Source organism: Ambystoma mexicanum, chromosome 5q (assembly GCF_040938575.1).
Source record: "Ambystoma mexicanum isolate Mex_15411 chromosome 5q, UKY_AmexF1_1, whole genome shotgun sequence".
NCBI classification, from domain to species: Eukaryota; Metazoa; Chordata; class Amphibia; order Caudata; family Ambystomatidae; genus Ambystoma; species Ambystoma mexicanum.
The window spans coordinates 1,268,234,530-1,268,257,712 of NC_090933.1; positions in this window are offsets into that span (position 1 = coordinate 1,268,234,530).

Genomic DNA, 23,183 nt, shown 5'->3' on the forward strand with positions numbered 1-23,183 from the left:
CTTGTCCTGTGTCTGCTAGGGTTCCCCTCATCCCAGCAGGCGCGGGTCATTGCAGAGGCAGTATTTCCCCGCCGCAGCTCACTTCGCTTTCCCGGAGGCAGGCGTATTACTTGGCTCTAACTCCCATCTCTGCTACGTCGCGTAGCCCTCTTTACCTTCCTGGTCTGCTCTGGGGAAACCTCCACGCAGGGTCTCCCCCATGGCACACGGAGTCGGGCTGCTTTTTGCCATGTCCTCTTCGATCGTCCACCATCAGATCCGCTCTGTTGCGTTGTTGTGCTGCCCTTACCCCAGTTCAATTGCGGTCCGCAGCCGCGCCCGCCATTTTGGTTCGGCCAGTGGGGAGGTCTTCGCAGGGGCATCCACTGCCGTTCTGAGCTCCGATTTCTCCTGTTCTTTCTTCCAGTGCGTGGAGAAGCGTCTCCGCTGATGTTTAATGTATTTTCCTGTCGATCCTATGTCAGCTCGCCGTCTCTTAAGGATCTTTTTCCAGGATCTCGGCTGGAACCCGGTGCTATAGCTTCCTCACACCATGCGCGCCAGGCCACGCTCCCCAGAGCCCCACCTCATATCCTAAAGTCCAGGGAGTGCTTGCACCCAGTTGGCCAATGAGGAGATCTGCCCCACTCATGCACACCGGCAGTGGTCCAATCAGTTACCACTGCGGCTGTCATGCTCTCGTGCACACCAGATATCCTGACACCAGTGGCGTGGATTGTGACCAGGCAGTGGATGGGTCATGCGCATGGTATTCCACTAGGGTGGGTGAGGTGTGTGTAGACATGAGGTTGTTATGTGCCATGCATTCCTGTGCTGATTATCCATGGCCTGCCTACATCCCCAGGGAACACACTGCCTTGTACTTCCCTACAATGTCGATAAGGTGAGTGGTGCCTTGTTTACGGCAAACTTGTGGGTTGAAAGGCTCTTCTGCAACAGTGAAGGACATGCTGTTTACTGTGGCCTACCTCAACTGATGAGTGTAGTGGACTCACACATTCGATGGCTCCTCAGACTTTGTGGGGGTCATGAGTCCTTTGCCGGATGATAGGAATATGGGCAACCTGTTTCATCCTGCAAGTGCTTGGCACATAGCAGGTCTGGAAGGGGTGTAGCGTGGACATCAAGCTATTCCGCTTCAGGATACATTCGGAGTGCATGTGGGTAGATTGTGAGTATGCGTGTCCCAGTGTGTCCCACGATGAACGACCATATGCATTGTGAGCCCTTACATGAACGGTTCCATGTCATTTCATCGCGGGATTTTTTTTGTGGGTTTTTTTACTGTGATTTTTTTTCGCAAAAAACCAGCAATGGTTTTTTTGGCGGGGGGTTGCCCTCCGGGGGGTTGCCCTCCCTCCCCCCCAGCATCTACCCCCATTTTCTAAAAAATTCGATGGTTTTTTTTGGTAAAAAAACCAGCGAAAAAACATCCCACGACGAAAGGACGTTATACCACATGAACATATGCCTGTATGCGTTCCAGTGCCAGCATCGGATCCATGCACAGGGCAGGGATGTCATCACGTGTCTATCCTTTGGGACCTGTGCATCTGATATAAGCACACTTCTTAACCAGCATGGCTCCATGCATGTGCCTCGCTGCAAGCTGTGGACAAGGATGGGGGGTCTCATGTCCCATTTTGGTTTCTGACTGTGCATTCCCTCTCCTTGTCCCTAGAATACTTTGTTTCTGTCTGTTGCCATTGCAGGATATTTGTCCCCGAAGATGGATGTTTCCGAGAAGTGACAGTTATTTATCTGCCATTTTGCAGCTCCCTGTTTATCATGTACAGTGACATTGCCAGACTGATTTGCCCGCATGCAGTGCTATGCATGGTGACTGACACTCTTGTGCTACCCCTGTGATCTGATGTGCGTGATTGCAATACAGTGGAATGTCACTCCTGGCGCCATGAACATGTCTGCGAGTTGTACATGGGGGATGTTGCTCATTCTTGTGCACTTGCGCAAACATGGCTACTTGCTGCTTCTCTCAAGTGCATGTTGTGTGCCTAAGCAGGGGTGGTGGGTGCATGTGGGTGTGTGGGAGATGTGCTATACCATTGGGTCTATGCAGGGGTCCTGTAGCAATCTACTGGTTGAGGTGTTGTGGTGCTTTATCACATGTCATCTGGGGTGGTGTCCCTGCGTCTGGTAAGCAAGGTGCATCGATGTTCACACTTGTGCTGTCTTCGTCACGGGCTGTCATGTTGGGTGGTGGGATATGGGAGGTGCATTTTTTGTGGAGAGGTGTGGTCCACTGTGGGTGGGTGTGGTGCTGGACATTCTCATATGGTTCAGGTGGAGTCTTTGCCATGGGGTGGGTGGTCCTTTCTTGTTTGTTAACGCTGTTCCTAGTGGTATCCTCGCCCCTGACCACTCATGTCAGATGGTGCAGGCATGCAGTGTGCATCTGCATTGGGGGCTCACCTCTCGCCCTCACTATCAGTGCTCTTGATGGCAGCGTTGTGGTGTCATCATGAGTTGTGTGTACTCTGTGGTTGCATACGTTAATACTTACTGATGTTCAGCTTGTTGCAACCTTGCAGTTACAGGGCCTCATGTCATCTGTGCATCCCCTCTGTGTTACTTGCTGATACACTTCTGGATTCCACAACCAGAAGGTATCTCATTCACTAGTCCCCAGGGATCTGTCATATAAGTGGCAAGGACACGGTCATCACTTTTGGATCCAGTTCCTGTGGGTGGACAAGTGTGGGAGGATCACCTGGGTGAGAAGTCTTCGGGGAGTGGGAATGTGATGCCAGATGGCGAGACGTGGCATCCCCTTCCCTGTAACACCTTTACCCCATCCTATCAGATAGGATATGTAAGAACTCTACCCCCCTTACCAACATAAACACTTTCACATGGACAGCCCGCTCTGGGAGAAAACAGACTAACGCCCGAGTAGTATACCTGACGTCTCCCAATGCAATGGTCAGGAAATTACTGACCATCACTCACACCTGACTTCCATTAAGCTTCCCCATATGGATGAAAGGCGGAGCATGAAAGCACACTCTGAATGAGGCAAAGCACACAAGGAAATAGCAATTTCGAGACAGCAGCTGCACGAGAGAAGTAAGATGGCAAAACAGGAGGGGATCGCAAGGAGGGAAATTGCCTTGACCTTTCCGATAATAAACCGTTATTTTCAAAAGCCAAGAACAAAGCAGCGTCAGTGAAATCAACACAGTCGGTGAGGTGGGGAGACCGATACAAGACCGGTCTGTGTTGAAGCTAAGGTTACAAGCAGCAACATTGTATGGCAAACGCTGGACAAAAATTGTTAAAACGCGTGTGATAAAAGACGCAAGTAAATTTGAACTGCTGATGAGTGTTTGAACTTTAAAAGCAAGATACGATAACTTTGACAGAGTGGTCCGGTACTGCGTGGGTGCGCAAAGTAAGGTATCCAGCTGTAAAGTGGCAAAAGTTAAAGTTAAAGGGTTATATTAAGAAGAGAACAAAGGATTGTGAATGGAAGTGGTCCTGCGATGGGTCCTGCACATAGTCAAAAATGTTCAATTTTGACATAGTGAAGAAAGTTTGAAAAATGAGATACATTTGGTCTGAGCCTGGCGGAGAGAGACCAATTCAAGGTTTTGTGTTAAAGTGGGTCTGAGCCCGGCGTAGGGGGACCTGGGGTGAACAGTGAATCACCAGAGAAGTTGTGCTTCTGAGAATCCTGAGGAGAAAGGAACTTTGAATGTTTGTATGTAGCATCAGGCCCTCTGAAATAAGAGACGTTGAATGGCAAAGAGACTTTGGCACAGAAGGTGCTGATACTGAGATTTTGAATTGCATCCTCGTGCTAGAAAAGCCAGAGTATGTGCTAAGCTCGAGTGTGCCGCCTTGCCCCATGCTGAAAACGTGGGGAAGGGAAGATAACGGCTCAACTATCCTGACATATCATTTCCTGAACACTTTTCTTTTGCATAACATTGTTTCCCACACTATTTCTATTTAGAGACAAGGATTAAAAATAGGTTTATTAGCATAGACCCTTTTATTTTGACACTGTAACACTAGGACTGCATTATTATGATTTGATGGTCGTAGCTTGTCCTCATCTTTAGATTAGATAGGCTTTTTTCGAACCCAATTGAAGTTCAATAAACATCCTTGAACTGTGATCATTTGTGTTTGTCTTCACTGTTTGATACCATGCCTTCCTTACACATCTCGCTCATGTGCCCCACACCCACACCCCTTTCGGGGATGATGTGTCTGCCCTCAAATTCGTGCTCGTTGTGTGCTTGGTGTCACTTCACCAGGATGTGTACCATTGTGTGTGTATCCCAAAGTTGAGGCACACAGTGTTTCAATTGTCCATTCTTCAATTTCTGGTGGTGGTATGTTAGCTTTGCTGACTCCATGGGGGCACTTTTTGACTTCTGCTCATATTGGATGCAGTGTCCTGTCCGTGAAAGTGACGTGCAACAAGAGCTGTCCATGCAATGACATTGTGGGTGAGGTTCCTGCTGTGCGTAATGACACAACATCTATGCTGGATGGTGATGCATATTTTCAACATGTACGTTCTCTGATGGGTCCCATTGTCACTCTGCCCCTTTCACGAGATTGCCTTGTGAGTGGCTGTTCAGCTGTGCTATCTTGCCTTTGCCTGGTTCTGGAAGTCAGTTGTGTGGCAGATGTTCCACTGGGAGATGGCATATTCTCTGCTTTGCACACAGCATGTTGAGTCACCCAATGTGTTCTGTTTGTCCTTGAGTGTGTCGTGTTGGTTGCTCTGCTGGGGAGTGTTTGGACACTGTGGAACTGTGCTGTTGTATCACAATGTGTAGTGCACAATTGGTCTTTGTTGTGGGTACTGCATGCAGATGGTTGCCCATGTGTGGCATGGCATAGAGGGTGCATGTGTAGTAGGGTGGGTGTATGTGTGGAAAGTGATGCTGGTTCAGGTGGTGCTGAGGGGTACATGGTGGTTTGTGTGCTGATGTGTGCATTGTAGTTGCTGTTGATCCTAGCTTACTCCATGGCCTTTCCTTATGGGATATAGGAGATGTGCTTTACTGGCTCAGCAGTCTGGTTGTATGCAACTGTCCATTGCTCTTCCATGCAGTGCGGGGCTGTGTGTGTGGATGCGTGAATGTTTGCTATGTGTTGGCATGGCCAGATGTCTATTTTGATGGGTGTCTCAGGCAGGCGAGTACGTGCAGGCCATGCCTGGCACTTGTCATCCTTTCATCATGGACACCATCGCATGTCCAGTCACTGTTCCTTTCTAGCAGCATGCATGCTCATGCGAAGAAGCTGTTTACCAGACGCTCCCTCACTTGCACTGCTGTTGCACTGGGCTCCCCACTGGCCGATGGCGTGGCTTGTGGCTCTGGCCTGAGGTCAGGTACAAACTCTGCATGTACAGCTTTGTGCACTGCTATGCTATGCAGGATGCAACAGGGATGTATGATGGTGCACACGACGTGTGGCCTGTACAAGGACCCCCCGCTCCCGAGCGATCTAGTCATCCGAATCGTGACTTCAGGAGGCCTATGGGCTGCTTAGTGATGCCATTGCTCACCCTGTGTGCAGTGTTGTACCTTTCCTGTTTAGTGGTAGCGGGCTGCCTGTAGGGTATCATGAGGTATGGCAACAATGGGTAACTAGCATCACCTACATGTAGAAGGGCATGAATGGTGTCAGTGTGCCTTGGGTGTTCATTCGTGTGTGTGGTGTTGGATGTTTGATAGTTGGCTTTGTGTGGACTCAGTGATAGCATGCACGTGTTGCGATGGTCATATGCCTGTGTGATGGAAGGTGGTGGGAGTTGCAGTACTTAACTACCAGCCACATGTCCCCATAGTGTCCGGCTACCAACTGTGTACAGATGCTGGAGACCTGGAATATATGGCTGTCGTGGACAGAGCCCTGCAAATTGGCGTACACGTCCATGAACAGCCCACTGGCATTGCAGACCAGTTGGGTGTTGATGTAGTGCCAGCGGTGCCAGTTCCTCTACATGTGCACTTGACCCTGGGGGGGAGGCATAGTGCGACATGGGTGCAGTCGATGGCACAGATGACCCGGGGGTATCAGTTCATCACATAAAATGCACATGCCACCTTTCTCTGTTCGTCTGGGGTCGAGGGCATGTGGACATGGGCACGATATGATGCATGCCACGACCTGGTGCATGACTGAGTTGCATGTGAAATGCTTGCAATTATGCCACTGGTTGTCTGGAATGGGCCAGTGGCGAACAAGTGCAGTGCGGGCAGGAGCTTCACATGTGCTAGGATGACATGTGACAGCACGGTGTTGGGATGCAACGCCTGATGACATGCGCAGGCAAGTGATATCTTCGGTAGACCTCCATGTCGGACATGCCGAAGAGGGTGAACATGGTACCGAAGACTCGCTACCTTCGTCTCCTCCTCCTCCTCGGCTGGGGTGCGGCAGTGCTGCAACTGCCCTTGTGCACATAGAGTGCTATTGCCAAATCGCAGGGGTACATTACCCGGGATGGGGGCATGGAGTGGCGCTGTGTGCCTTAATATCAGGACGCCTGGCATCATGATGTGTGTGCTGATGTGCATCGTCACTTTAGTGCTTGGTTTGTTCTCGTTAGCGTGGGATGTTCTGCAACTGTGTGTGGGGACGGTTCAGATGTGTCTTGTTTGCTGGCTGTGTGTGTGTGTTTTGCACGGGGGTTGTTTATTTTTTGTGATGTTTGTATAGGTTCCACGAATGCTGCGGAAGTATGTGTGTTTGATGTGTTCTATGGTGTGTTATAGGATGTGTGTTGGGTTTTGTGTGTCCCGTCTCCTCTCAGGTGACTTAGTGGTGATTGTGGGCATAGTTGTGTATTTTCTGTTACTTGTTTTGTATTGATATTAATTGTTCTGTGTTTTGGGGGTTATTTGCGCCTTTCCGTCTACGCGTGACTTCCGCCTTTGACAGAAGTTCTGCTTTGATGTGCGCTCTTTTACTTGACTTCTGCCTTTCGATTTTTTTGTCGTACGTTTTTTTGTAAATGGGTGTAATTTACCTCCAAGTAAGTTATGACTCCGCTTGGGCCGAATTTGGTCTCACGACTCGTATCTTCCTTAGTACATTTGGCCCATATGTATAGTGGGTCAATTTACTAAGCTAAACAAATAGTGTAAGTACGCCCCTAAAAATGGCTTCAGCTCTACTTACACAATTTCTTAGACCTTAAAAATGTTGGTTTTACTTAAGCTATTTTTTGAGCTGAGTAAATCGGCCCCATAAAAATATGATAAGTCGCTCGTGCTCCCTCTCTATCACCAGATCTCATTGGGACCTCCCATACAGGCCTCTCTGATTTCATGATCTGCAACATGTAGCCACGTTTCCAAGAAGGTGCATCTTGAGAGCACAATAATAGCCAAGATCTCTCAGGACTCTTTGGCTCTGCATTGTCTAAGTGCAGACATGATTGGCACAATTACTAGCAAGACCCCAACCACAATTTCTTGTCATGTCTGGCAGAGGCTGTCTAGCAAATCAAGGTGTCCTACCTTTTACATGTGAGCCAGGGAAATGGAAAGAGGTGAGTGGCAAGGAACTGGTGACTGAATGTGGGCAAGGCAAGTGGGTGCCTGGAAGGGAGGGCACGGGATTGAGTTAAGTGTTACGGGAGGGAACAAAAGGGGACAGAAGTTTGAAATTTAATTGTAAGGGAGATGGGTTAAGGATGTGGTACAAAGGAAGAAAACTGGAGATAGATGGGTAAGGAAAATAGGGTAAATGAGACAGAGGTAAGAAATGTGGATTGGTAGTGACTGTTCCTGAGATCTGCATGTCACTGCACCCGATTGTGGAACTGGCTAAACCCCATTTATTTGTATGATAAAGTGATGCATACCTGCTTTATGAACCCATATTTCAATTAAGACCTCTCTTACATTTTGTCAGTTTGCTTTATCATGTGACTTGCTGCTCTGAAAGCCCGGTTTACTGAACAGTGTGCTAGTTTAGGTCTTGAATAACACCTCTGCTGGCTCTAATATTGAAGATAGGATACGAGAAGATGAAATCTCCTCAGCTGTCTGAATCTGAAAGGAGTGGAGCCAGGAAGCTAGTCCTCAGTTCCCTGCGGTCCACAGTTGACACATTATGTGATCCTGAACAAACCGCTTTTCATCACTGTGTCTTGTTTTCCTTAACTGTCTGAAGGGAATGTCTCAATCATATGGCTTTATAATGTACAGTGTCACTCCAGAAATAATTACTAACAATGTATGTAATGCTTTCTGGTGAGGAGGAAGGATGTCAAGTGAGGGTCTTATGTTGGGGAGGGGGATTGGGCAGGCAGGGTACCTGGTATGGGCCTTGTGATGTAGGGTCAGGACGCCAGGTGTGGGTATTTTACCATGCCAGTGCCTGTTTGACTCTTGCAGCAAAACCAGGCCCCCTGGCTGGTCTCTACCAATGGATTCTCTGCATTTGCCACCTCTTTACATTGGTCTCAAACTAAAGATTGGATGGTGTGGGATGGGATGGCAGAAGATGCAGCCTTCTGTTAAATTGCAAACGGGGGCACAAGGATGCCTGGGCTCAAATGCCAGCTTTCCCATTTCACCAGATTAGAAAGTCCTGATAAAATCATTTAACTACATTTGGTATATAGGGGAGGTTCACTGGGGCCCGGGTGGCTAAGAAACAACAAACATAACTGAAAACTGTGTTGCAGAAATGTAAAATAGCAATAATGTTGACTATACATACTTGAGAATGTGAGGGTGGTGGAGAGGTTAGCATTGAGTTTAGTTGGGGCTGATGTATTGTCTGGCTTGGGCCACTAAGCCCTGGGCCAGAGAATTGTACATTTCACGCAGGCTAAAAGTAGCCAGTGCTCCCCTGCTCTTCACCCATCCGCCCTTATTGAAAGCACCCCAGTTATGCATTGTGCATTGCAAAGTGTGAGCCACTTCACCTGCAGTACCTGCAGTGCCTAAACTCATCGGCCCAGAAATGAGCGCCAAGCTGAGGATGCTTTTTGGCGCTACATGTTCTATTCAAAGAAAACCAGCAATGGCTCATAAGTCCCAGGATGTCCCTAAGGCAGTCTCCCATCTACTACTAAATGAGTGTGGAGCCACGATCGCAGAAGACTAGATTTAAGCATACGGATAAAAAAGTACTGTATTGAATAATGTAGAAGATGAAGGGGTTCATACATGTTAACCATCCCTGTTAACAGTAGGAGGTCGACTCCTGATTTCCTGATTTGTTCCTGCCCCCTCTGGTCTCCCTTCATGATATCTTTCATCCAAATGCAATTCAATGGGCTCATTTGCTCCTCCCAGTTTCCCTCTCAAAATCTCAAAAAAAGTGGGTGTGCTTCTGAACATTAACATATCTGTACATCACTTTTCAGCTGTACTGTTGGGCACCTGCGTGGGATCATTGATGCCCTGATTAAGTAAGATGAGGAGCGAACTGTGAGCAAGTTCCACCCTTTGCTGTACTCTCATCACAAGATCAAATTTACGGACAAAGTCACGTGCCATATACTCTATGAGCTCTCAGTTGCAAATGGCGGACTGCGATGTGAGTAGACGGAACTGTTGTCCTGGGATGTGGGGGTGTGGCGTAGAGGTTGACGGTGTGATTTTTTTATGTGACATGTGTCTATATAAGTATACACGCTCTGCTGTACTTTCCAATCTGATCCATTCCAATCTGTATGCGCTTCTCCGGTCCTGTTTTTTGGGTGCCATTCTGGACCTTGGAGACTAGGATGTCACCTATGATCGATGATATTAACGAAGAAATGTGATTGCTTTTTGCAAATCCGTGGATCGAGACGGGCGAGCACTTCATAGATTTGCTGTCCCACTTGAGCAGTTCAGCAGGCTGGCATTGTGGGAGAGAGTTCAACTTTCTAGTAAACCACAGTCAAAGCCCCTCAGAAACCCCTCAAACAGTAGTGTGGGGGGGGGGATGGTTAAGCACCACCCGAGTCGATATGGTCCTAAATCCAATTGAAATGCTGTGCGTGTACCTCAAGAGATATTTTAGTTGGGTTCATAAACTCACGAATAAGTGATCTACACGAATTGGTGACATATAAAGCCCTCGGTCCCAAGTACTCACACAAGACATTTGCTGCAATTGTCCCACATTGAATGGAATGGACCAGTGATGAATTTGAAATGTGTGTGTATTTTGTGTATGTTTGAATACTTGCTCTATGAAGTTGATCATGTTTTTATTGCCTGAAACATTGATGAAGCAGAACAAAAATAGGAGTCTGTATCCTTCTAACGTTGATGGCATTTTGAGTGGCAAAGGTGGGAACCGATGCCCACATGAAGGGGAGAGATTGTTGTCAAGGTGCAGCAGGTGAGCTTGCCCCAAAACATGTCTGTAGAAAAATGTAGTTGGAGACTGTCTCACTTAAAGGGTGCACATTAGTTCTTGGGAGGTGCAGTTGATGCTTCAGGCTGCATAGTCCATTGAAATGTATCCTGCGTAAGGGTTGGAGCCTGCAGGTGGCAAGCTCTTTAGCGGGCACCGGTGAGGTGGCAGGTAATCCTTTAAGTGGAGTTAGGTCCAGGCTAAGATTCAAGCATGTATCGATGGGAGAGAAGCCTCCTAATAGCCTGTCTCATGAGGCTGCCACATGCAAAGGAATGAAAAAGGTTGGCTTTTACCATGATCCAGTCCTGGTGTAGGTAAACAAGATTCCCCCATTTAACGCCTTAATTGCCAGCCTAATATTCAAAAAGGCGAGCATACTCCAAAAATGACCCATATATACATATTTATCCATTAAATTTTAAGTAATCCGCACTTTTACTTATGCATATTTAGGGGAAAAAACCAAAGGAAAGGGTATGCCGTAATTAAATCGCGGCAAAAATGTCACCTTTACAAAAACCGTGGAAAAAATGCTGTGGTTTGACCTGGTAAAGGTGTTCCCCATTATACCATTTAAGAGGAGCCAGGGTTTCAGGGGTGTCAAAAGGGTCGAGCTCCGTGCCTATACATATTTCTCCTAAGTGCCCATAAATGCAGTAAACACAGCAACAAACTATTAAAATCATTTTCATAATATCCTACAAAATATCAAGATCATCGGCATACATGTTTCAACCCACATATATGTTAAAACATAGGGGTGTTCTTCAGGACACAATACCTTCTAGCAGAGATTCATGTATTTCAACTTCAGTTTCTGAAGAATATGTACTTGAAAAATGAGACACATGATATCCTACAAAACAAACCCAAATGTGCCTTATTGTACTATCACTTTTACAGTTCTAAATATTACATCAACTGCCTACTTTTTTGATTATCCCACAAAATAAGCAATACTCTGAAATTCTGCAGGTACATTATACTGAAGCATAAACGGCATGTTATGGGATTGTATTTTTAGGTGAACAAAAGAAGAAGATATATATTTTCCTTCAGACTTCTTGACAATTAGATGTATCAAGATAAACAGAAATAAAAGGCAATGTACCATAATGCATGCAAACATATTTTGAACACAAGTTTCATTTGCTTCTAAAACATTAAGTAACACAACACGTTGCAATGTTTTTCTAAATTATTCCAGAGTTCCTGTATTCACTGTGAACGTTATTGCATTCCGATGAATCCCCTTTTCAATGATTCAGACTGTATAATGCAATTTCAACCCCACAATGGTAAACACATGTGTGTATAGAGCAGACAATCACTATGCAGGCACTGCAATTAGGAGTTGTTGACTAGGCGCAAAACGCGTCTACTGGGTATCAGGCTTAACCCGTCAGGCAGGAGCTAGTACACAGAGCACAGAAAATCTACCTTTGCGCAAGATGCAAACTCTAACTTTGTCCATTCTGCATTATCCAGTATGCTTTAATGTCCCTTAGGGGTATGTTCTATATTCACATTCCCAAACCTACACAGTTAATATGGTATCCGCAGAAATAATTGAATTATCAACATTTTGGGACAGTTTTAATAAAATATAGGTGTGGGGTGGGGTAAGGGTATTAGTTAAGGGAGTGATTAAAGCCCCTCCCCCTTATTATTAGAAAAAACAAAAATGGGTAATTTCTACTTTTTTAGATTTGGTTATTTCATGGTAATCTGTTAACATCACAAAGTTAGGTTTGTATGACACCACTTGGCACAGGAGTCAAACATTGCTCCTGGTACCTGTTGGTTTCAGACTAACCAGCCTCCCCTTGGCTATAACCAGGATCTAAATAGCTCCCAGCTCCTGCCAATTTTGAAACCTGACTATATATTTTGACACTGTGGCATTACACTGCTCGAACTGCATGCCAAAAGTGCAAGCCATTACTCCAGGTTTCATTTCTAAATTACCTAAATGCTGAACAACGCCATTCTGTCATCACATCCATCTTCAATTTGCTGTCGAAGTAGATGTTGTATGAAAACAACTAGACCGTCAACGTCAGTGGTTAATAGCCATTATTCACAACTATTGATTTTACATAAGGGCTAATGTTAGAAGAATAACTTTAAAGGAATAACAGCCACATATACATATTGCTTTATAATTTGGAGAATAATCGTGATCATGTTGCATGGAATTCCCTCTCTAAACCTTTGTGAATTCACCCATTGCTTTAACTTAATAGAATGTATATCATAGTCAGGCCTGCATGGGCAATTCTCACAAATGGAGAAGAACTCTCCCACTGGTCAATTCAATGTAGGATGCAATGGATGATTACTAGCATAATGTAAAAGCCTATTTCTGTGTGTATATTTGGTAAATTGCTCAGTGGTCAATAAGCAAACGATGTATTTGATCCGGCGATCTAGAAAAGTCAACGCTACTTGGCTCCAGTTCATTGTGAACTTTATACTATAACTAGCAAAAAGTACCCGTTCTCCGAGTGAGTTCTGTCGACAGACATGATAACACTCTCAACAATTGTTATAAAATAAATTATCCTGTAGGTTGCTGTTCCGATTAGCTTATTGCTTGATGTGCTTTGCACTCTGAAGTAAATTGCACTGAGAATGGGTGCGTGTGACTGGCTGACATACCCCGGAGCAGACGTTGGGGGGGAGGCGAGAGTTGGTGAGCTGCTGCACACTGGGACCTTCTGTGCTCTCTCCCCACCTGTTGCCTCACCCTGGTGGAGTGCAGTTCGGTGGGGTGCATTGCAGTGTGGTGCAAATATCTCTGAAACCGTGCATTCTAGGGCCTTGAATGGGACCTCAAGTTTTGTTCATCATGTTGAGACTGGTCCTCCTACAATCAAATTGATGTTTCGCCGATTTCAGGCAACCATCTCATGTGTGAAGGTGCTGAAATCCGGGGGAAGCGGTGGGGTGTCCAATTGTCATGTAGCCAGTAATGTCTGGAGGGATCTAAGAGGTAACTATGCAAAATGTGGTGCAGATTGGTGAAACGGTGTAGAATTGTCTAAGGTACCACGCTTGGCAAAGCCACAAACCCACACACGCAATTTCACTTTCATAAATATATATTATGTGCTCCAAGCTCATTTTTTAAGAGGTGCAATACATCAACAGTACCTGACTAAATAATGAAAAGGTCACCAATGTAGGATTGCCATGAAACATGTCTTTCTCTCAACAGACTCCTACCATAATACATTAATGCTCCCTCATAGTTTGCCAAATTTCGCTTCTCTGGATTAGGAGCAAAAGTTGAACCCATGCTGGTTCCTCTTATTTGCCCAAAAACATGATTTTGGTCCACAAGCAATTTTTATCAAAGAATTCCGGTCGCTGGAGGAGACATTCCATTGTAAGTAGATGTGGACTTGTACATTCGTTGAAGTACCTGTGCACATGTTTATCCTCTTTCAGAATATTAGTCTATGAGCACTCCACATGCATATTAACCATACATCCCAGACTAGGGGCCTCATTACGACCCAGGCGGTAAGTTACCGCCTGGGCCGTGACTTTACCACCATGGCGTAAACTATGTTTACGCCATGGTGGTTGGCGGATTTACCGCCCCATTCCAACCTTGGCGGGGCGGTAAATCCCCATTTACCCATTTTCCCTTCCCCATTCCCATTTTGCCCCATAGGGCATAATGGGAGTGGGGAAGGCGTTAATTACGCCACCGTAATTAACGGTGGCGTAATTAACTCCATGGTCCCTTAGCGCCATGGATTTTAACACCTGCTAAAAGCAGGTGTTAAAACCTCCATGGCGCTAAGGGACCTCGTAATCAGGCGGTAAGGGTCGGCGCTGTTTACGCCGCCCTAAAACCCTTACCGCCTGAGTTGTAATGAGGCCCTAGATCTCAATGGATGACCCTCTAACAATCGGATCACGTGTAAAGTGTCCCATATGTAGCCCGGGGTTCATTCAACTAATGGTCTTACAAAGGTTGTGTAGAGAGTTCATTCCTGAGATAACCGGTGTCACACACATATTTTGACATTATGGGTAATACATATGGGCAATTTGACATTTGGGTAATATGCACATAGCTTTAATAGCGGTTAGTGTTCATAAAAAATGGCCTTATCGATCACGAATCTATATCATCACTGCGCCGCCCAAAACTGTGCTGGCCAAAATGTCAACGCCAATGATGGTGCGGCACAGAGATCAGATAGATCACTTTTACCCCCCCCCCAATAATCCAACCCCCACACCACTTCTGTGGGTGCCACCTACTCCCTTGTACCCCTGCAGCATCAGTTCCTACCACTTAAGTATATATATATATATATATATATATATATATATATATATATATATATATATATATATATATATATAATATTTTTAAATATTTTATTTCTGTTTCCTGTTCCACAGCTTACCGCAATGGTAAACGGGGGACACCCCCGCAGCCCCCGAATCCCCTTACTGCGACCAAGGAGAGCGTGGGAAACCCCCGCACCCTGTGCTCCACTTGGGAGCAGTAATGGGGGTCGGCATTCTCTAAAATGCTGACATCGCAGTAAAAGCGCAGTCAGCAATTTAGAGTCGCAGTAATGGTGTAATTCCTCTATCACTTAGTATACCAATTTATAAGGCATACTGTGCAACGTTTTTGACTTTATTCTGTATTTCCACAGTTGGTTTGATGATTCTTTTTTTAATATAGAAATGTGTTTTCATCAACTGCCTCTGACTGTCTTCTTTTTGGCTTGTCAGTATTCGCAACAGCACTATCCGCCCCCCCCCCCCCCCCCGCTCCCCCTTATCTGCCAGTGTAATAGTTATTTCAGGTACTTAACCTAATTTTCTTAAAGCGAAACAAACACTCAACCTTGGTTAGGGGCCACTTAGTAAACTGATGTTGTTGTTCTAAAGATGAAAGGCCTATTGAGGTTGCAGGAGGTGAGAATGCAGCTGGTTCACAAGGCCACTACTGCCTAGAGCTTTGAGCCCAGCTCAAATGAGTGATAGTCCAGAAAACATAGTCATTTCAAAACAAAGTTTAAAAATGTCAGTCATTGTTGATGGAACAAAACTGAGGCCCGTGGTTAGAACAGAACATTCTGCTTTTGTGACATTCTCAGCACTACCCTCAAACATAACGATGGAGAGGGTTATACCAATGTTACTTCCTAAAGCTATCTGTATCAGCCGGGCGACATGTCAAAATAAATGAATCTCTGATGGAGGGAGCTGTGTCCTGAAGAAGGCCCCTATATTTTAACATATATGTGGGTTGAAACATGCATGTTGACGCGCTTGTTATTTTGCTAATGCTGCTGTTTTTGCCACTTTTTTGGGCACCCAGGAAAGGTTTTTCTGGCACAGTGCTTCACCCTTTGGCACATTTTTCTTTGCTACTATTCGGTGAATATTCACAAGTGAACAATGTGAATTATTTATAATAAGAGAACGCATCTTGTTTACAAACGCCTGGAGAACATGAAATTGGCATCGATGTGCGGTATAAATCACCATAAAATGTCATATAACATACACCACGTCTTATTAATCGTAAAATGTAACTTTGCTCTTTTGCTCTGTACAATCTTTTATTCTTTTATACGATTCAAGTACTACAAGTACAGATAACTATTGATAAACCCCTACAGTATTCACATGACAGAAAATCATTGATAAAACTACTTTTCAAATAGTACAAAAAAGAAGGTGGGTGAGGCGCGCACTCCCGGTCCTGGTCAATTGAACCTGTTGCAAAAAATATAATAAGTAGCTGGGTCAAATCCCAAAATGGACAAATATTCACAGGGTTAGATCCCTTCTGCTGCAAATCAGGTACTCAGTAATAACAGGGTTAGATCCATTGCTGCAAATCAGGTACTCAGTAATAACAGGGTTAAATCCCTAAGCTGCAGTTCTGTGGTCTGTAGTTATTCTCCTCCTAGCGCTTTCTTATCTCAAATAATCATCAGGGAGGCTGTTGAGCAGGTGTGTCTAATTAGACTCAAAGGATTCTGGTAGCTGTAGTGAAAACGTTTTTTTCTGTTCAGGTGACCAGCAACCGACACCCCTCCAAAGCACAAGTCCTTCCCAAATTTGGGGGAGGGGAGAGAGCCATCTTTATGATTCTCCAAAGTGGGGCACAGTCACCCCGTGGCGCTGCCTCTGGAGCCCGGGACTCCCATAGCATTAAGTACAAAAAAGAAGGTGGGTGAGGCGCGCACTCCCGGTCCTGGTCAATTGAACCTGTTGCAAAAAATATAATAAGTAGCTGGGTCAAATCCCAAAATGGACAAATATTCACAGGGTTAGATCCCTTCTGCTGCAAATCAGGTACTCAGTAATAACAGGGTTAGATCCCTTGCTGCAAATCAGGTACTCAGTAATAACAGGGTTAAATCTCTCAGCTGCAGTTCTGTGGTCTGTAGTTATTCTTCTCCTAGCGCTTTCTTATCTCAAATAATCATCAGGGAGGCTGTTGAGCAGGTGTGTCTGATTAGACTCAAAGGATTCTGGTAGCTGTAGTGAAAACGTTTTTTTCTGTTCAGGTGACCAGCAACCGACACCCCTCCAAAGCACAAGTCCTTCCCAAATTTGGGGGAGGGGAGAGAACCATCTTTATGATTCTCCAAAGTGGGGCACAGTCACCCCGTGGCGCTGCCTCTGGAGCCCGGGACTCCCATAGCATTTAGTACAAAAAAGAAGGTGGGTGAGGCGCGCACTCCCGGTCCTGGTCAATTGAACCTGTTGCAAAAATATAATAAGTAGCTGGGTCAAATCCCAAAATGGACAAATATTCACAGGGTTAGATCCCTTCTGCTGCAAATCAGGTACTCAGTAATAACAGGGTTAGATCCCTTGCTGCAAATCAGGTACTCAGTAATAACAGGGTTAAATCCCTCAGCTGCAGTTCTGTGGTCTGTAGTTATTCTCCTCCTAGCGCTTTCTTATCTCAAATAATCATCAGGGAGGCTGTTGAGCAGGTGTGTCTGATTAGACTCAAAGGATTCTGGTAGCTGTAGTGAAAACGTTTTTTTCTGTTCAGGTGACCAGCAACCAACACCCCTCCAAAGCACAAGTCCTTCCCAAATTTGGGGGAGGGGAGAGAACCATCTTTATGATTCTCCAAAGTGGGGCACAGTCACCCCGTGGCGCTGCCTCTGGAGCCCGGGACTCCCATAGCATTTAGTACAAAAAAGAAGGTGGGTGAGGCGCGCACTCCCGGTCCTGGTCAATTGAACCTGTTGCAAAAAATATAATAAGTAGCTGGGTCAAATCCCAAAATGGACAAATATTCACAGGGTTAGATCCCTTCTGCTGCAAATCAGGTACTCAGTAATCACAGGGTTAGATCCCTTGCTGCAAATCAGGTACTCAGTAATAACAGGGTTAATTCCCTCAGCTGCAGTTATGTGGTCTGTAGTTATTTTCCTCCTAGCGCTTTCTTATCTCAAATAATCATCAGGGAGGCTGTTGAGCAGGTGTGTGTAATTAGACTCAAAGGATTCTGGTCGCTGTAGTGAAAACGTTTTTTTCTGTTCAGGTGACCAGCAACCGACACCCCTCCAAAGCACAAGTCCTTCCCAAATTTGGGGGAGGGGAGAGAACCATCTTTATGATTCTCCAAAGTGGGGCACAGTCACCCCGTGGCGCTGCCTCTGGAGCCCGGGAATCCCATAGCATTTAGTACAAAAAAGAAGGTGGGTGAGGCGCGCACTCCCGGTCCTGGTCAATTGAACCTGTTGCAAAAAATATAATAAGTAGCTGGGTCAAATCCCAAAATGGACAAATATTCACAGGGTTAGATCCCTTCTGCTGCAAATCAGGTACTCAGTAATAACAGGGTTAAATCCCTCAGCTGCAGTTCTGTGGTCTGTAGTTATTCTCCTCCTAGCGCTTTCTTATCTCAAATAATCATCAGGGATGCTGTTGAGCAGGTGTGTCTAATTAGACTCAAAGGATTTGTCCATTTTGGGATGTGACCCAGCTACTTATTTTTTGCAACAGGTTCAATTGACCAGGACCGGGAGTGCGCGCCTCACCCACCTTCTTTTTTGTACTGAATACTTTTCAAATAGGTCTGCTTGGCAAAACATAGAGAGCCATTGGGCCACATAACAAGTGACCCAGTCTGGAAATAAAGGTGCTGGTAGCAGGTTACCGGCACTGTGTCCAGACCGGGTCACTGCGAGTCTGCCGGTAGAGGCACTGAATTACCGACTGGCATTTGGCAGGATTTTCACTGAACCACTAGCACCGTTACTAACAGTGCCGGTGCTTCAGGGTTCCCATTCCCATGGAGTCCCACGGGACTCTACGGGAACTTACTGTATCCTGGTAGCAACGGGATGTCAGGCAGCGGTAACCGTAATACGACGTTACCAGCAACCTCGCAATGAGGCCCATTATCAGTTAAAAGCCACGCATTGAAAATCAGCCCGATGGAATACTTAGTGAGTGGGGGAGGGGTGACCAAGGAGTGCTCCCAGCTCGGCACTCAGCTCTCGGTATGGTGTGAATGGTTAGCGATGGAAGGTGGTGAGGGGAGGGCAGCTTCCGCTCAACAGTGGGGTTTTTTTGTGTTTCATATTTTTCTGTTGCCTATCAATATGAGACGAGTGCTGTGGGTTGAGGGTTTGAGGGTTGCACTTATCGAACATTTCAGATTGCTTCCTGTGTTGGGAAGGGGTGGGATTCCAACCACCTTTGCAATTTACTGTATACATCAGGGAATAACAGCACATTCGGAATGTCTAAACCAAAATAAACTATATCAACCAAAACCAATGACACCTCCCCAGGTTGGCCCTAAATCGCTTTGAAATGCTCTTTCACTTGCCGTATGATTATGATTGGTTATTTATAAGACACTTAATCCCCAGGTTCGTAGACCCAGGGATCGAACCTGTGTTGCATCTTGTTTCCAAGGCGAGCACGTTGCCCCTGAGCTAGCACCCGAGGAGCAAACAATACATAAATAACTGTGTTTCTCGGCACCCAGTCAAGTATTAGCGCGTGGGTGGGGCTGTGGAGGCCAGTTTCAGATCAAACCAACATTTCCATTTTCTTCTCATAGCACACTCCTGCTTTTGTGATGAAAAGAGCACTGCATATAAATGCATAAATAAATATAAAACCTTTTTTGTTGCGCATCCACTTGACTACTTGACTTCCAGCACAAACACACAATGCATCCTCGTTTCTAAATGCCCCAGTGTTAAATTAGCTGCAACGCTGGCTTCCCGCCCTGAGGCTGCACAGACGGTATCAATTGCATTTATTTGCATCTGCCCAAATAAACCAGGACCGGAAGTCCACAATCCAGGGTTTAATCATGTTTCTTGAAATGGCATTTTAGAGTTTAGTGACAGGAAGAAGCCTTTGCAAAGAATGCAGTCTGCCATTCAGATGTGGAAACACATCACACACACACGGAAGTGAATGGCAAACAGGGCAGAGCAAGCCTTTCACCCTGAGCAAGCCAATCTCCACAGAAAGAAAGGATCAATGTGAGCAGATAGCGATGCAGGGATAGGGGGTAACTACTGTGCAGCATTCAATGTCACCTATTAACATACACAGTTATGGGCCCAGTTCCAAGGTTAGAGTCTAAAAGGACTTGTGCATGGCATCGAGTTTACCTCTGAAAATACATATGTACAAGATTAGACCCTGACAAGAGGCTCAGCTTGTGTTAGAGTTGCATAAACAGGCTTAGCTTGTGTTAGAGTTGCATAGACAGGCTCAGCTTGTGTTAGAGTTGCATAGACAGGCTTAGCGTGTGTTAGAGTTGCATAGAGATGCTTGTCTTGTGTTAGAGTTGCATAGACAGGCTCAGCTTGTGTTAGAGTTGCATAGACAGGCTTACCTTGTGTTAGTTTTGCAAAGGTAGCGGGCGCCCCTCTCTCAAAAGAACAGACTTGATAACCTGTTCAGTGGGTATTAACCACTTGAGAGTTCGCAGCCACTGCTTTTACTCACTGTGCCTTTCACAGATGGGAAATATCCATTTGCATATCAGTCTTGGTCATGCCCTGGGGCAGTCCAGCACCGAAATGCAATGGCAATTCCAACCTGAACGAGAGTACCACCAGCAACCCCATACACGTGTTTCACCCTTGTTGGGGATCATCAGTGAGGTGAAGCTGATGCCTCTCTAAGCACAGTGAGAGGGAGACCACGTCTGGTTGCCCCCAGGAGACCTAGGGTTACCAATCCTAGGTTCCTTGAAAATAGTTTTGCAAAGGTAGCGGGCGCCCCTCTCTCGAAAGAACAGACTTGATAACCTGTTCAGTGGTTATTAACCACTTGAGAGTTCGCAGCCACTGCTTTTACTCACTGTGCCTTTCACAGATGGGAAATATCCATTTGCATATCAGTCTTTGTCATGCCCTGGGGCAGTGCAGCACCGAAATGCAATGGCAATTCCAACCTGAACGAGAGTACCACCAGCAACCCCATACACGTGTTTCACCCTTGTTGGGGATCATCAGTGAGGTGAAGCTGATGCGTCTCTAAGCACAGTGAGAGGGAGACCACGTCTGGTTGCCCCCAGGAGACCTAGGGTTACCAATCCCAGGTTCCTTGAAAATAGTTTTGCAAAGGTAGCGGGCGCCCCTCTCTCGAAAGAACAGACTTGATAACCTGTTCAGTGGTTATTAACCACTTGAGAGTTCGCAGCCACTGCTTTTACTCACCTTGTGTTAGAGTTGCATAGACAGGCTTACCTTGTGTTAGAGTTGCATAGACAGGCTCAGCTTGTGTTAGAGTAGCATAGACAGGTTTAGCTTGTGTTAGAGTTGCATAGACAGGCTTACCTTGTGTTAGAGTTGTATAGAAAGGCTTACCTTGTGTTAGAGTTCAATAGACAGGCTTAGCGAGTGTTAGAGTTGGATAGATAGGCTTAGCTTGTGTTAGAGTTGCATAGACAGGCTCAGCTTGTGTTAGAGTTGCATAGACAGGCTCAGCTTGTGTTAGAGTTGCATAGACAGGCTCAGCTTGTGTTAGAGTTGCATAGACAGGCTTAGCGTGTGTTAGAGTTGCATAGACAGGCTCGTCTTGTGTTAGAGTTGCATAGACAGGCTCAGCTTGTGTTAGCGTTGCATAGACAGGCTCAGCTTGTGTTAGAGTTGCATAGACAGGCTTACCTTGTGTTAGAGTTGCATAGACAGGCTCAGCTTGTGTTAGAGTTGCATAGACAGTTTTAGCTTGTGTTAGAGTTGCATAGACAGGCTTACCTTGTGTTAGAGTTGTATAGAAAGGCTTACCTTGTGTTAGAGTTCAATAGACAGGCTTAGCGTGTGTTAGAGTTGCATAGACAGGCTTAGCTTGTGTTAGAGTTGCATAAACAGGCTTAGCTTGTGATAGAGTTGCACAGACATGCTTAGCTAGGCTTACCTTGTGATAGAGTTGCATAGACAGGCTTAGCTTGTGTTAGAGTTGCACAGGCAGGCTTAGCTTGTGTTAGAGTTGTATAGACATGCTTAGCTTGTGTTAGAGTTGCACAGGCCGGCTTAGCTTGTGTTAGAGTTGCACAGACAGGCTTAGCTTGTGTTAGAGTTGCCCAGACAGGCTTAGCTTGTGTTAGAGTTGCATAAACAGGCTTAGCTTGTGTTAGAGTTGCACAGGCAGGCTTACCTTGTGTTAGAGTTGCATAGGCATGCTTAGCTTGTGTTAGAGTTGCATAGGCAGGGTTAGCTTGTGTTAGAGTTGCATAGGCATGCTTAGCTTGTGTTAGAGTTGCATAGGCATGCTTAGCTTGTTTAGGGAGGCTTAGCTTGTGTTAGAGTTGCATAGACAAGCTTAGCTTGTGTTAGAGTTGCATAGACAGGCTTACCTTGTGTTAGAGTTGCATAGAAAGGCCTAGCTTGTGTTAGAATTGCATAGACAGGCTTAATGTTAGAGTTGCATAGACAGGCTTTCCTTGTGTTAGAGTTGCATAGACAGGCTTACCTTGTGTTAGAGTTTCATAGACAGGCTTAGCTTTTGATAGAGTTGCATAGACAGGCTTCGCTTGTGTTGGGGTTGCAGAGACAGGCTTACCTTGTGTTAGAGTTTCATAGACAGGCTTCACTTGTGTTAGAGTTGCATAGACATGCTTACCTTGTGTTAGAGTTGCATAGACATGCTTAGCTTGTGTTAGAGTTGCATAGACATGATTAGCTTTTCTTAGAGTTGCATAGACAGGCTTAGTTAGAGTTGCATAGATAGGCTTAGCTTGTGTTAGAGTTGGATAGAAGGCTTAGCTTGTGTTAGATTTGCATAGACAGGCTTAGCTTGTCTTAGAGTTGCATAGACAGGCTTAGTTAGAGTTGCATAGATAGGCTTAGCTTGTGTTAGAGTTGCATAGACATGCTTAGCTCGTGTTAGAGTTGCATAGACAGGCTTAGTTAGAGTTACATAGATAGGCTTAGCTTCTGTTAGAGTTGCATAGACAGGCTTATCTTGTGTTAGAGTTGGATAGACAGGCTTAGCTTGTGTTAGATTTGCATAGACAGGCTTAGTTTGTCTTAGAATTGCATAGACAGGCTTAGTTAGAGTTGCATAGGTAGGCTTAGCTTGTGTTAAAGTTGCATAGACAGGCTTAGCGTGTGTTAGAGTTGCATAGAGATGCTTGTCTTGTGTTAGAGTTGCATAGACAGGCTCAGCTTGTGTTAACGTTGCATAGACAGGCTCAGCTTGTGTTAGAGTTGCATAGACAGGCTTACCTTGTGTTAGAGTTGCATAGACAGGCTCAGCTTGTGTTAGAGTTCAATAGACAGGCTTAGCGAGTGTTATAGTTGGATAGATAGGCTTAGCTTGTGTTAGAGTTG